The sequence below is a fragment of the Mesoplodon bidens genome (assembly GCF_964165515.1).
Source record: "Mesoplodon bidens genome assembly, chromosome: 13".
Classification (NCBI taxonomy): Eukaryota; Metazoa; Chordata; class Mammalia; order Artiodactyla; family Ziphiidae; genus Mesoplodon; species Mesoplodon bidens.
The window spans coordinates 61,521,469-61,536,916 of NC_138169.1; positions in this window are offsets into that span (position 1 = coordinate 61,521,469).

A 15,448-nucleotide genomic window follows, 5' to 3' on the forward strand; every position below is an offset into this window, starting at 1 on the left:
TGGAATTAGAACTCAGTACATACATGCTAACTCTTAGTCAAGTACTTTTTTTTTAATGGACGATAATCTTGGTGATGTCACACTTGGTAATTTGTTTTCTTTTCTTGATGCCAAAGAGTCTTTCAACTCTGTTATTTTGGAGGGAACATTAGAAAGCTTATAGCTCAAGTCTGCCAATTTACAACTGATAAAACTGAGCTCAGGGAGATGAAATGAATCGCCCATACTCAAGTGGCTTACTAATTAATGGTGGAACCCAGCCTAGAGCCCAAGGCCTGACTCCCAGTCTGATCGTTTCCCTGTTCTGCCACACTCTCTCTCACTACTGCTCAAAGCTCCCCATGTCCAAAATGCTCATGTCCTAAGAGCTTGGGAGGAAGGAAGGATAATGACTTGGGAGCCCAGAAAAAGCTCTTTACCTTGGAGGGATGAGAGAAAGTAAAGAAGAACAGCAGAAAACAAATGATATCAAAGGAAGTGACATGGTCACATGGATGCTGAGGAAAGCCTTGGAAGTTTCACGGATGAGAATGTGTGGGGGCTGCTGGCACCTTGTAAATGTTATCACTGCACCCCAAAATAGATGTATTATTTATTTCCCTCCAATATCTGTGACAATCCTAATAGAGACTGTGCCTAATAGTTTGCTCTTATCTTGACTCAAAACACTGAAATATATTTCTCTTAACTAAATGAATCTTCCCCATTGCAGCGAGATGTCTATTCCATTTCTCCCTCCATCACCCACTCCCACCCTCCCACATGTATCCAGTCACAGACACATCTTGATTCCAGCTAGGGTGGGTGGTGATGGACACACACAGCTAGGGAAAGAGGTTCTGCTTTCCTTTCTGCCAGAGCCAAAGGCTTTGGCTTAGGAGGGTGTAGGTTATACACTCCTGTGTTTGTGGTGACCAAGGAAATGTGTACGTTTAGCAATAACTGTGAGGTCCCTAAGGGCTTTCTGGGTATCTGGGGATATTTCATTTCATTTTTAAAAACTTACATTGTAAAAATAGATCACTGATCCAGAAACCACACAAAATATGGTTTCACGAATTACTGTAAGGTCAATCCTCAATAATCACCACCCAGTCAAAAAATAGAACCCATCAAGCTACCCGAGAAGTGCCCCTGGTGTTCTTCATCCCAACATTGCCAAGCCCTCCTCCAGATGTCTCCTGACTTTTATGGTAATTACTTCCGTGCACTTCTTTATGGTTTTATCACTGAAGTATGTAGAGTTAAAAAACCTTGATATGCTATTAGGACTCTTTGAGTCCACATGTGTCCCTTCCATTCCTTACTTTTTCTTTACATGTACCTTTTGAAGAACCTGAGCTATTTGACCTGCAGAGCTGCCCCCAGTGTGGATGCTGCTGGATTCATACTCATGGTGCAGTTCAACATGTTCCTCTGTCCTCAGGCTTCTCTGAAAATTCACAGCTAGATTCAGAACAGGATCTAAACATAGCTGGATTCAGGTTGTAGGTAGACTTGTAGCCATTCATCAAGAGGCACATAATATCTGATTGTCTCTTTGTTATGTCAACAGCTATTGATGCTTAATGCAGAAATCTATTCATGTATTAGGGACCAAAAAGTTGTGATGTTTTAATCTTGTCATTACTTTCACTGATTAGTTTGGCATGCTTTCATACAGAGGTACTTTCCCTTGTCTTCTCTTTGGATACCTCATGGCACAGATGATATAAGAAAAACAGGATAAATATTTGATTCTTCCTTTTATTTTCCTATCACCCTCTAAAAGTGACCAAGTGGTTTTTTTTAATAGTATTTTGAACTCATGAACAAACATATTTGAAAGGTTTTAGCCCACTGCAATCATTATCATTATTGAAGCTCAAATTGGCCCATCTGTGGCCAGCTGGAGTCTCTTCAAGTTGGTTCCTGAAACTTTTTTATACAATCCCAGTGGTTTTATATAACATAGTATGCTTTGGAAGCTTCTTGGCTATCTGGTGTGATAAGATGTTCTAAGCTCATCTCATAATTTTTCTTTTTTGTTTCAGACAAAACAAAATGAGCCATTTCTCTAAGAATTCTTGTTTTATTTTTTTAAGTGAGAGATGATATTCCAAGACCACAATCTGGGCGCTAGGGATAGATAGATTAGATAGATATATAGATTGATGGATAGATAGATGATGATGATAGATAGATAGACAGATAGATGATAGACGATCGATAGATAGAATCTGAAATAAATTTGAATTACAAATATCAGTACAAACTTGTCTTGTATGTGTGTGTGTGTGTGTGTGTGTGTGTGTGTGTGTTCATACTGATACTTCTAAGTCAAATTTATTTCAACTTCCTGAATTTGGATTGTAAGAGGTTTTTTTACTAAAACTTATATCTATATCTCCTCACTTTCATCTCAAGAAACCTAAGGACATAAGGGTAAAAGACATAGAAAAACAGTAATTACTCTTTTTTTTTACTCCACATATATACAACAGTATTAGTGAAACATCCGTAATAAATACCATCAGTATGATTTCTGAAAAGATGAGAAAAAACAGCATATGCTTTCCTCCTCTCAGTTTTTACAATTGGTCTATATGCCTATATTGTCAGAACATAAAGAGTATATGTACTTGTTCCCTCTTAGCATACATTCAATCTTAGCTTTACAAGTAACTGACTGTTTAGCGCTCACCACCAGACATGTCAATGTCTCTCTAGTCATTTTGATGTCTAGCTCACCATCAAGTAAATTCCTAAGAAAAGCCTCATGGGAATTTCCTGAGCTCTCCATGTACATAAGAGTTGGTGCCCTTTATACTTAAAAGTTCATTTGCTGGATATAAAATCCTTGGCTCATACCTTCTTTCTTTAGTAAGTAAGTCTCTCCTTTCTCATCTGGCATGAAATACTGCTTTTGAAAAACCTAATTATGATCTAATGTTTTATTCCTTGTAAGTCACTTGCTCTTTTTGTCCAGATACTCAAGTAATGTGGTTTTTTCCTTTAAAATCCAATCTTTACTAGAATATACTTTAGTGTTGGTCAAATAGTCTCTTTAAATATGTGATTTAAATTTTTCTTAAGGGAAGATTTTCTGAATCATATTTTTTAGTGTTTATTCTGTTTCCTTGCTTTGGTTTTCTTCTTTAGGGACACCTATTATGTTTAGGGATCTTCTTTTGTAGTTTCAATTTTAGTCACTATGTCATGAATCCTTTTTATCTTTTTATTTTACTCCTTTTGGATTTTTTTTTTTTTTTTTTGTGGTACGCGGGCCTCTCATTGTTGTGGCCTCTCCCGTTGTGGAGCACAGGCTCGGGGCGCAGGCTCAGCAGCCATGGCTCACGGGCCCAGCCTCTCCGCGGCATGTGGGATCTTCCCGGACCAGGGCATGAACCCGCGTCCCCTGCATCGGCAGGCGGACTCTCAACCACTGAGCCACCAGGGAAGCCCTCCTTTTGGATTTTTAAAATTATTTTTCTTCCATTCAACCTTCTATTTCTCTTCAAGTATTCACTGTTGTGTTTATTCACTCTTCTTTTTGTTTGTTTGGTTTTTTTGTTTTGTTTTTTTTGTGGTACGCGGGCCTCTCACTGTTGTGGCCTCTTCCGTTGTGGAGCACAGGCTCTGGACGCGCAGGCTCAGCGGCCATGGCTCACGGGCCTAGCCGCTCCGCAGCATGTGGGATCTTCCCGGACCAGGGCACGAACTCGTGTCCCCTGCATCGGCAGGCGGACTCTCAACCACTGCGCCACCAGGGAAGCCCTCATCTTCATTTTTGACATTATATTTTCTTTTCTTTTAAATTTTTTCCGAGTTCTGTCACTTCCTTTTTGAGGTCTCCTAATTCTAATTTATGCTCCTCTTTCATGTCTTTTAGCATTTTCTTCAGATCTTTTAGCTCATTTCAAAACAGTAGGTTAGCATTTTTATTAGTTCTGTGGACATGTTTTACTGGTATATTTTTATTCTGCCTCAGTTCTCTTTTTATCTTAAAAAATTTTATAAGAGAAATTTGAAAATTGATATTTTTCTGTTTCTAATTTTTACTTGAAATTGGTTTTCCTGATCTTTTAAAAAGAAGCAGGGGCTTCCCTGGTGGCGCAGTGGTTGAGAGTCCGCCTGCCGATGCAGGGGACACGGGTTCGTGCCCTGGTCTGGGAAGATTCCACATGCCGCGGAGCGGCTGGGCCCATGAGCCATGGCTGCTGAGCCTGCGCTCCTGGAGCCTGTGCTCCGCAACGGGAGAGGCCACAACAGTGAGAGGCCCGCGTACCGCAAAAAAAAAAAAAAAAAGCAGGACTGTAGATAGTCATTCTAAGTTTGCAGCCCTCCATCTTCCTTTTCCCTGCAGTGTTAAAAATATTGATTTGTTTTCTAAGATTTCCTGACACTGTTTCCTTTCCCACTTTTATCTGAACCTTCTCTTTCCATCCTATTATCCCTATTCTTTCTAGTGTCATTTTAAATGACACAGGGATTTGACCACCAAGTATGTTCTCATTGGCCATGTACTATTTACTGGGTAGATTTTTAAGAGGGCCTAGAAGCCATCTTAGCTCAAAGTTAATGTTGTCCCCAACTTTAATTGTGGATATGACATGCAAAATGAAAAAAAAATGAATGGGCCAGGGCACCACCAGTATTTGAGAAGTTAAGAGGAGAAAAAGATGTATCTGGGTGTAGATAGTTGAGCATGGTCTTAAAGGGTAGACTGCCTGAAAGAACAAAAAAGAGGCATCCCCTAGCATGTTTCATAGAAGAGGGGAAGAAAATATAAGCAAACATGTTGTAAGAGTTATGCACATGGTCTGGTTATGAGGCAGAGAGGAAATCAGCCTGGCTGGTGGGTGTCACAGAAGAAGAAGAAAGAATTAGTGGGGAATAGAAGTGAATAAATAGGAGAGTATCATAATGTTAAAAACAAAACAACAACAAAAAATGCATCTAAAATTGCTGCACACTTATGATACATTTAAAAAAGTAAACCAGGATTCAAAATTCCAGAGAGATTGGCTTATGATTTATGGTCCAAGTCTTATATTTTGATTATGTGCTCCCTTTAATACTTACTACTGTGCACATAAAATAGTCTCAAATTTGCTGATTCAACACAATAATAAATTACTGTAGGCCCACTCCAAAAAAAATCTGCAGGAGCCAGTATGAATATAATGGCTATAAAGCAGGTGCTGGCCTTCAAGGAAAGTATATCCTATGATAGCTAGCACAGTTTATATTAAAAAATTCACAAATCAGTGTGGCTATGAATGATCATCAGCCTGGCTCAACTAAAAAAAAAAATACACCCCTTTTTAATATGTTTAAGAGTTGTTATTTTTAAGAACCATTTACATATGTGAAGCAAGCAAAGAGCAAATGAGTTTAGACTCAGATAGAAGGAAATGTCAGTACTTAATAAATGCTCTCATTCTCCATCTTCCTCTCCTTCCCTCCTTTTCCACCATGGGTGTGATAAAGCTTCTACAAGACCGGAGTTGGCAAACTATGGCTCACTGGCCAAATCCAGCCTGCTGCTTGTTTTTATGTGGCCCACAAGCTAAGAATGGTTTTTACATTTTCAAATGGTTTGGAAAAAAAAAATCAAGAGAAGAATAATATTTCATGTCTTGTGGAAGTTATGTGAAATTCAAATTTCAGTGTCCATCTATAAAGTTTTATTGGAATACAGCCCCTGTCATTCATTTACATATTGTCTGTGGCTGCATTCCTATCACCACAGAGTTGAGTAGTCACAACAGAGACCCTATAGGCTCCAAAGCCTGCATTGTTTACTCTCTGGCCCTTTACAGAAAAATTATGGAGGCCCCAGGAATAGATTAACTTAACCATTGGTCTCTAGGAGGTGAAAACACAGACTGTATACAGGTGATTCATTTCACTGGGACATTTGCCTCACAGCATTTTACTCAGCCCCTGTGAGGGAACAATAATCCGCACCTCATTTTTTATAATTCCCAACACAGTCACTTATGCTGCACTTATTTGGTCTGTTCTTACCAAGCTCTCAGTGTTTCAACTGTGTCCAGATTTCCAGGCAGTTAAATCTCTCCTGGGCTCCAGAATCTCATCCTATGTTTTACCAAAGGAAAGTATTTAGGCACTGAAGCCAGAAGTCCTGATTAATAATGAACCGTCTCTCATTTTATCAGCAGTGATAAGTGTCTGGTCAAGCCTAAAGTGAGCACCTCAGGGATAGAGCCTCTGCTTAGTATTTTATTCTATGCCTCCCACCCAGTGCCAGTCACAGCCCCTCAGTAGATGATCAGGATGTTTGTTGATTGACTAACCGACTGACTGAGCAGCTGAGCCAGTGAGGTGGCAGTGCGAGTGTAAGGGAGGAGCAATCCAAAAGTCCTTTATGTGAACACTGGGCCTGGGGCAGTCTTCATTTTTTTTGTGCCCTTTCTCCTTTAAGTTCCTTCCAGGTTCACTGGATTTGAAAAGCATTTGAGAGGAAGAGAAGATGGTGCAAGTGAACCAAAACAACTCGCCTCCATCTGCCTTCAATTCTCAGACAGGGAAAACATTTCCAGAAGGCCTGGTGCATGAGAACCTGACGTGGTGACAGAACGTTCTGTCTCCCTCTTGTTACAGGAGCAGTGAGCTGAGTTTCTGCAGGCTCGTAAATCCTGAGGGCCTTTTCCAGCCATCGGCCCCCATTTCAGGAAGTGGATGCTTTGAAACCCCCATCAAAAAAGAACATTGCGTTTCTGCACTCCCAGCCCCACTGAGGGCCAATTGCTCCCAACGTAGGTAGTCAGGGCGTCCAGTTAGGGCAGATGGGCTTTATGCTTCCTGAGCTCTTGCCTTTCGGAATTTTGCGGGAAAATACAGTTGATCAACACTGCTCAGTGATGTGTTTGAGTGAGCTGAAGGGTATAGTAGGAATTTATTAAACTAAATTTTCTGGGAGGAGACTGAGGAAAGTGTCCTCCAGGGGGAAGTGGAGAAAACCAGCATCAGAGCGGGGACTAGGACGGACCTGAGGACTCTGTAGGCACCACTGCTCTGGGGGGTCTCCCCCAGTAGCCAAGGGGCAGAAAGTCTGGTGCCCAGGTTGGGGGTGGGAGGGAGGAGAGAAGCCCAGGTTCACAGAACTAACCAGCACAGACTAACTAGCACTTGTGCACACCCCCACCCAGGCAGCTCTGGTGTCTCAGTGTGGCCTTCTTTCCTGCTTCTTTTCCCATCAAGATTTGTGGTGTTCCTGGCCACATCCAGAGTAGCTAGTGTTTGGCAACATACTCACAAAGGTATGTTGTGTACAGGCTCAAAGGCAGAGCACTGGACACGAGATCTTGGGCAGCAATACCTTCAGCTCTTTCTTCTGTAAAATAAGAAGCTGTCATATCCACCTCCCAGCGTTACCAGGAGAGCAAAATGAGAAAATGACTGTGAAAGTACTTTATTAACCACTATGCGAGTAGGAAACAGTATTAGTGTAACTGGCACTACTGTGTAAGCTGCTGCTGTTGCACTTACTACTACCACAATTACTAATCCTGTGATACTAATATTACCAGTGATACTAATCTAAGGGCTAGATGACTAGGGTGAGGAATCTGGAAACCACATCATATCTGAGAGGCATGGTTGAATAAACCAGCTTCAGTCGACTCAGACAGAAATCTCAGTGGGAAAATAACTGTCTACAAGGATCTAAAGGTTTGCCATGGAAAAGGTGATAACCTTGATCTGAGTGCTTTCATTGAAAACTCAAGACCACAGAGCAGAAGTACAAGAAGTATTTTATTACAGGACAATAAGAACTTGCTCTTAATGTAATCGCAAAACAATACAGAATACTACCGTAGGACATAGTGAAGACACTGTATTAGGAAATGTTGAGGTAGAGAGATGAACATCTCTACAGACATTCATTTAAGAATTTATTTCTGCAACAGTGTCTATTGATGGCCCATTGAATGCCGGGCAGTGCTTTAGGGACTAGGAGTACCACTCCCAGTGAACAAGACCAACTCTTGCTTTCATGGACCTTGCGATTAGATTAGAGCATTGGGTGGAGGTTGGATGCTGTCAAGACAACCATTTCCTATCACTTCTATCATTCTGACTCTTTTAGAATACTGTGATTTCATAGGTATACAATTAAGAGAAGGGAACAATCGACCGTTTTTTGCCCTGCTCATAGATTCTAGCCTGGCTGGTGTAGGGGAGCAGAATTTGGCACCATAAATGTGTCTCTTTAACATATTAATTGTTTCAAGCTGGTTATTTTCTAATAAACAGCAGACACAGAGAAACTCTGCAAACCAAGTAGGAGTTACCCTTTTGAAAGAAATATTTATATTGGTAAGGGAAATCTCCAATTGTAAGGGTGTCTCCCTTTCTGTGCCTGGAAGGGAGGGTGAACAAATCTTTCGAAAACTCTTAGGAGTGGAGAAGGTAAGGGCTTAAATCTGCATCACAATTACCCTTATTTACTGTACTTTTCCTGGGTAACTTCCCTTAACTAGCTCTCCCTACCCTCCTTTGTCTTGAACAGAGGATGGTATTTAAGGTGAGGGCTTTAGCTATTTTGGTGAGTTACTCAGTTTTTCTGGGTCTCTCCCATGTACACATCTTATTAAAATTCTGTTTGATTTCCTCCTGTTAATCTGTCTCATGTCAGTTTAATTCTCAGACCATCTAGAAGATCTAGATAGACAGAGAAAAATTTCTTCCTCCCTGGCACAGGGAATGGCCCTGGCAGTAGAGAACAGGCAGTGGAAGGAGCCTCTAACTCCCAGTGAATCCCTTTCCTGGACCAGCTCTCCCTGGTTGGGAGCGACAGCCGTCCCGCGGTGAGTTTCAGGTGGTGATGACTATTCTGGAGCTAGACTTCCTGTTCTTAGTTCTCTAAGAACAGCCCCTGGAGGATGATGGGCCCCAAACCACCAAGACCTCTTGGAAGCTTCTGCAGGGTGAGCAGCAAGGTTCTGAAACTCAAGCAAGAATGATGACAAACAGGATGATGAAACCTTGCCTGCCTAAAATACATTTCCTCTCCCCTGGAAGGGCGTCTGCAATTCCCCCAGGCAGCCTCTCTTTAAATGTAAACATTCCTGAGTGGAGTACACAATACTGTACCACTCTGTTCAAGCAGTCAGCAGTTTCTAAGATTCACCCTCTAAAAATCTCATCTGGCCACCTCCTCCCTCCGCATCACCTCTGCTTCCCCACATCTTGCCTGAATCATTGCAATAGCCTCTGGCCCGTTCCCCCTCTACTTCTTATTAGCCATCATGCCCATCCATGCTTTACGTCTTCACCTCAGTGATCCTAACCAAAAGCTTGCCACTCTCTGGTTGACCTTCAGGGGCTTCCTGTTGCTGACAGCATGGTCTTTAAAGGGGAGTGCACATGCCCCAGGACTCTGGGAAAGCAATACTGGAACTTCTTGCTAGAACTCACATATAGATCAACAGAGGGTCCTATATCCAACACAATTAACAAAAGGCCACACCCTAAGATCACATCCTTCAAATATGAACTGCCTTCAAATATAATCTAATAATTATATGACATTAGCAATAAATTTAAAACATAAGCAGTCACCGTTTTATAAAAACAGATAAATGAGTAGTATTTATACATATGCATTAAATTTTATTTGTAAACATTTGAAGGAAATATGAAAAACTAGTAAGATTTGTTACAACTATAATCCAATAAAATTTAATAAAAAAATTGTAAAGCAAATATACTCCAATAAAAATTATTTTTTTTTTAAATTGAAGAATAGTTGATTCAAAATGTTGTATTAGTTTCTGGTGTACAACAAAGTGAGCCAAATATATATATATATACATATATATATAATTTTTCATTCTTTTCCATTATGATTTATGACAGGATATTGAATATAGTTCCCTGTGCTATACAGTAGGACTTTGGTGTTTATCTATTTTATATATAGTAGTTTTTATCTGCTAATCCCAAACTCCTAATTTATCCCTCCCCCACCCCCCTTTCCCCTTTGGTAACCATAAGTTTGTTTTCTATGTCTGAGTCTGTTTCTGTTCTGTAAATAAGTTCATTTGTATCACATTTTAGATTCCACATATAAGTGACAACATATGGTATTTGCCTTTCTCTTACTTCACTTAATATGATAATCTCTAGGTCCATCCATGTTGCTGCAAATGGCATTATTTCATTCTTCTCTATAGCTGAGTAATATTCCATTGTATATATGTACACCACATCTTCTTTATGCATTCATCTGTCGATGGACATTTAGATTGTTTACATGTCTTGGCTATTGTAAATAGTACTGCTATGAACATAGGGATGCATGTATCGTTTTGAATTATAAACTATAATTCTTTAGCAAAATTGAGTCACATGATAATCCAGGTCTTTGCAAAATTACACTTAAATTGATAACAACGTATAGAAAACTTTTTTGCATTTTCTTAAAAATTACAAATACAACAGAACATGTGTAAAATTTAGATGTAAATAAAGACAGATATGTTGGAGATGTATGCTCAAAATTGTTTTGCAGACAGTAATGTGCAAACAGAAACATTTGGTGATGACTGTCTGGAGGATTAAGTCCACACTCTGAAGGTGACTGTCCTATAACGTCCCAGCCTCCAGTTCTCTTCCCCAGTGAAATCTATGCTCCAATCACACTTTGGTTAACTTTGACCCACAACCTGCAGCAACTTGCCCTGGAAACCAACCCCTTATCTACAAACCAGGATGCTAGTCTGTGATAAGTCAGATTTGTAGGAAGCAAGAGTGCTGTCTCTAATGACAATGCAGGAAGCTAAAGAATACCTCCTGTAACAACTGACCCCAAATGGCCAGAACTTGATTAATAATTAACAACTTCCTTAATTTTTGTCTCTACTTCCACCTTAGAACCAACGAGAGAAAGCCAAATATGCACCCCTAACCCGTCACATAGGACACGTGGTTTCTAGTTAGCCCTCTTACAGCTTCGCCAGGCCAACAACCTCCAGTCAGGACATACCTGAAGACTTCCCTTTTTTCTGCCATAAAGCTTTTCCATTCCTCTGCCTGCCTTTGAGTCTCTGCCAAAACATGTCTCCTTTGGTTGGTCTTTGTTTATTTCCACACCTGACATGGAGTTGCCAGGTGTCCAAACCTGACATTACATACTGCTCCCATGGCCTGTCTCCCTCCCCTCCCTCTCCTCCTCTAGTCTTCCCATCACACTGGGAGTACAAGCTGTTCTCTTACCGGGCTGAGGCTCCACCTAACTCTCCATCTTCACTTCCTATGATTCCCCTCCGGTACCACTCTCCAGCCACAGGGGTCTCCTCTCAGTTCCTAGAATGTGTCCAGCTTGTCCTGGTTCATGTCCCCTTCACATGCTGCTGCTTTGCCTAAAACACCTTGCCCACCTCATTCTTACACATCCTTCAAAGTCACCGTTCAGTGTCACCTTCCTAAAAAGGACTTTCTTACACACACTCTTCCTCTCTGACCCACACTCCCTAAATTAGGTCCCCCTCTTATTTTCACTTAGGTATATTACCTATAGTATACATTTTGATGATTTATAACTGAATGTTTATTTTAGATATTTATGTGTTTACTGTCTGATTTTCCTGTCAGAATGCAAGCTCCATGAATGCAGGGACTACATTTACTTTCTTCCACTAGTGTATACTAGTGATATAGCACAGTGCCTTGCATAAAACAGGTACTTGACAACCATGTGTTGACTGAATGTGTGAACATTGAAATCATAGTCACGTTATAAAATACATGCCTGATATCTCTCCCTCTGGAGTCTTCCCAGACTCCCCAGACAGAACATAAACCTCCTCTTCTGCTCCCAGAATGCCTTGCACATGTTTTTATTTCAAAACTTGGAGTCATGTTGTAGTTATCGACATGGATCTGCCTACGACCTATTTATTAAACCCAGACATATTTGTTTGTTCTACAGCCTAACACAGTGTCTGCTGTAAATGGATGTGAGATGTGTTAACTCACTGAATTAATGACTAATGATATATGTCAGTGCAAACATTTTTTTATCAAAGGACTTTCTCTCTAGACAGGAAATCACACAACTGAGAGAAAGACTTGGGAATGGCAGCAGGGAGGAGGGATAGGATTGGGTGGGGGCAGTTTGGGGGGAATGGCAGAGGGAAAAGGTAAGTGAAATGGATATAAGGAGTATAAGTAGTTTAATATTTAAGAGAAAAGAAAGACCCTGAAGTCAAAAAGACATGGATTCAGTCTTGTTCTGCCATTTCGTAGTGGTGCTACCTTGAGAGGACAACTTACATTATCCCTCAAAACCACAGCTTGCTCTTCTGCAAGATGGACATGATGAAATTTCCTCATACTCTTGCAGTAAAAAGTAAATGAGTTAGTGTATTAAAATGTTAAAAAAAATTCCTAGGATGTTGTTAGTACTCCGTAAATGTTATTAGGTATTTCATCATTATTGTGGTACAAAAATGCCTAACTTAAATTTTTGTCCAGGGTTGGTTGTCTTTTTTTTTTTTGGCCATGCCATGTGGCTTGTGAGATCTTAGTTCCTCAACCAGGGATTGAACCCAGGCCCTCAGCAGTGAAAGTGTGGAGTCCTAACCACTGGACTGCCAGTCCAGTCCAGTGTTGTCTTTGAGCAAAATTTATAAAGTGTTAGTATTTAGATGACTGTGGGAATCAAAGATAATCCTGGACTGGACAGTTAAAGCAGAAATTTGCATATGAGGCAGGATTTATGGAGGGGAGGGATGTATACTATTGAGGTGTATGTCATTATGTTTATAGAACCTTATGGCAAATGTCCACAGTATCTATCCATTCATCTATCCTTTTTCTTTTCCCTTCCTTCCTTCCTACCTTCCTTCCTTCTTTCCTTCCTTCCTTTCCTTTTTTTCTTTGTTTCTTCTTCCTTTCAGTTAGGACTAGAAGAAATAAGAGGACTTCCCAGCTGAGAAGGGAAGCAGAAGCCTAGCATTTGTGGATTTTTTCCTCAAGTACACAAATTCAGTTCCTAAATGAAATCCTGAACCATAAGGGCCACAGATGGGTGGAATGGTGGTTTGAGATATCCAGGGAGTGTGGAGTTTGCTATTTTACAAAAGAGTTAAATATAATAGTAATTGAGGGAAACAGTTGGATCAAAATAAATTATTTGCTAGGCAGTTTCAAAACCAGAAAATGCTTAAAATGCAAACCACAAAATGAAGACAACCTCAAAGGTTAATGAAAACCTGCAACAATAGACAAAGGAAATGAAGAATTGCATCAGAGCCCTCCTCCCAATCTATTAAGCAGTCATACCAACATCTTTCCAAATGGGGGATGCTATCCAGCTCCATTTATTCTGCCTTGGAACTGGTGAAATAGGGACAAGATGTTAAGACAAAATGCACTGGTGGCTTCTCTCTTCACTAGACCAAGATTAAGGACACTATTCCCTCCAAATTGCTGAGACAGCACTGGCTTGTGCAGCTATGCATGGTAGGTGTCCCCTAAGGATCTGTTGAATGAATTAGTGCCTAACCAGTTTAAAAGTCAGGCATTTACTAAGAACCAGGGAGAATAGGAGTAAAGCAACTGTGTGGTAGGTCTAGGGTAGAGCCCAAAATACTGGACCAGGGAAGGCACTTGGACAAAGTCAAAGAATCAAAACTCATAGGAGCAACAATAAAATTTAAAGAGTAGCAACAAGGAGGCTGGAAAAGTCCAACTGAGTAACAAGTTCTGGATTGAGAGGAGAGAATGCAATGCTGTAGAGAGTACAAGTTCAAGATGAAAGGATTCAAGAGTGTGCCCAAGTCTGAAAAACAGGAGGACATTCTGCCCTGAGAACAGGAATGGAAACAGGTGGGCCTGGGCCTGTGAACATAGCAGAGAGAATTGCCTCCACATGTTTAAGAAGACTTCTACTTCATCCCTCCCAGCTCTATTTCTATCAGAATGTGTTCTTAAAGCAGCACCATGTTCCCTGCACTGTAGTAGGGCAATGAATGCCTGAAAATCACAAATTGTGACCTGCTGAAAGTGCCTTTTTCAGTGCCGTTTGAGAAGTCACTGAGTTATACAACAGCCAGGGCACAGAAAGGACAGAAAGGTCACCTAGCAGTTGTCAGGAGGCCTGGTTCAAGGTCTAAGTCCATGGCCAGTTCCTGTGTGGCCTGGATAAACCATCTAGACTCTCCCAAGCAGACGGGGATAATACGTCTCATAACTTGCTCTTCAGGAAATTGCAGAACCCAAATGAGGTCCTGCAGGTACAAGTTCTTTGAAAACTTTAATTCATTATTCAGACATCATGACTTATTATTTTGATTTGCTGGCAGGACATCTAAGTTTTCAAACTATTAATTAGGGCATCAGTCAGCACCATCCTAAAATAGTGCAGTTCCTTCACAAGAGCTGACTTTTGTTGTTATTGGTCTTTTTTTTTTTTTTTTCTCCCTAATATTTAGCTGTCTCCTGGGAAACTGATGCTTGGCCTGATCCAAGCCTGGCATGCTCATCCTTTTCTTTACCTGACCCCAGATTTCAGTTGTTTTGATGTCAGATGCTCTGGTGAGCATCTCCAGCACAGGCTGCATTTCTCTGCTTGTCTTACAAGCTGTCAGGACAACAGGAAATTTTAGAGTTGGCATCAGAGTGTAACCCAGCCACTCTGGACTCTCTTTTCTCCAAGAGATAAGCTTAGTTGACTGTGAAGGCAAATGGAGGGTAATTCTATGGAAAATCGCAGAGAATTGGCTCATTTGGGTGCCATGTTGTGGAGATCTTGTGTGCATTGGGCAAATTGATTTTCAATGAAAACGTCACCTCTGTCTGTTCCTTTTTTGCTGACAGCACACAGAAGGAGTGCTGAGCCAGGGGAAATGATTGCAAAGTTTGGTCTGTGATCTTCTCCACACCCAGACACACAGCATCTACTGGCAGAAGCAGCCTCTGGGGGTCAGCTCAACAGCAGTATGATAATAGATTTGCCCTTTCATGCTTTTCTCTCCTCTACCTCTTTCACCATTGTTCCCTCCCCTTATGGCTTCTCAAAATTTTGCTTTTATGAAAGAGTCTGTTAACATTAATTAAGCCTTAGTAAGATTCATAATGCAGTGAGCCCAAACAATGTATCTAGAGGCTTGGGTTCAGCCCCAAGTCTTCTGCTGTGCTTTTGAGTGGCATCAAAGCTGTCTCTGAGGCCCAACTCCTTCCAGTGTCAACCAAGTGAGGCATAATAATACTGTAACTTCCCTACTAGTCTTTTATACTTGTGAAGGTCAAATAAAATTAAATATAGAAAGGCACTTTGACAAAAGGAAAGTTATAGTGATTTAGGGGGGGGTTCATTATTACTATTAGTGGTAGTAGTATTATTTGTATTGGTAATAGCAGCAGTAGTAGCATTAGTAGTAGTAGTCTTTGTAGAATCCTAGAGTCTTAGTATTAGAAAGAATCAATTTCT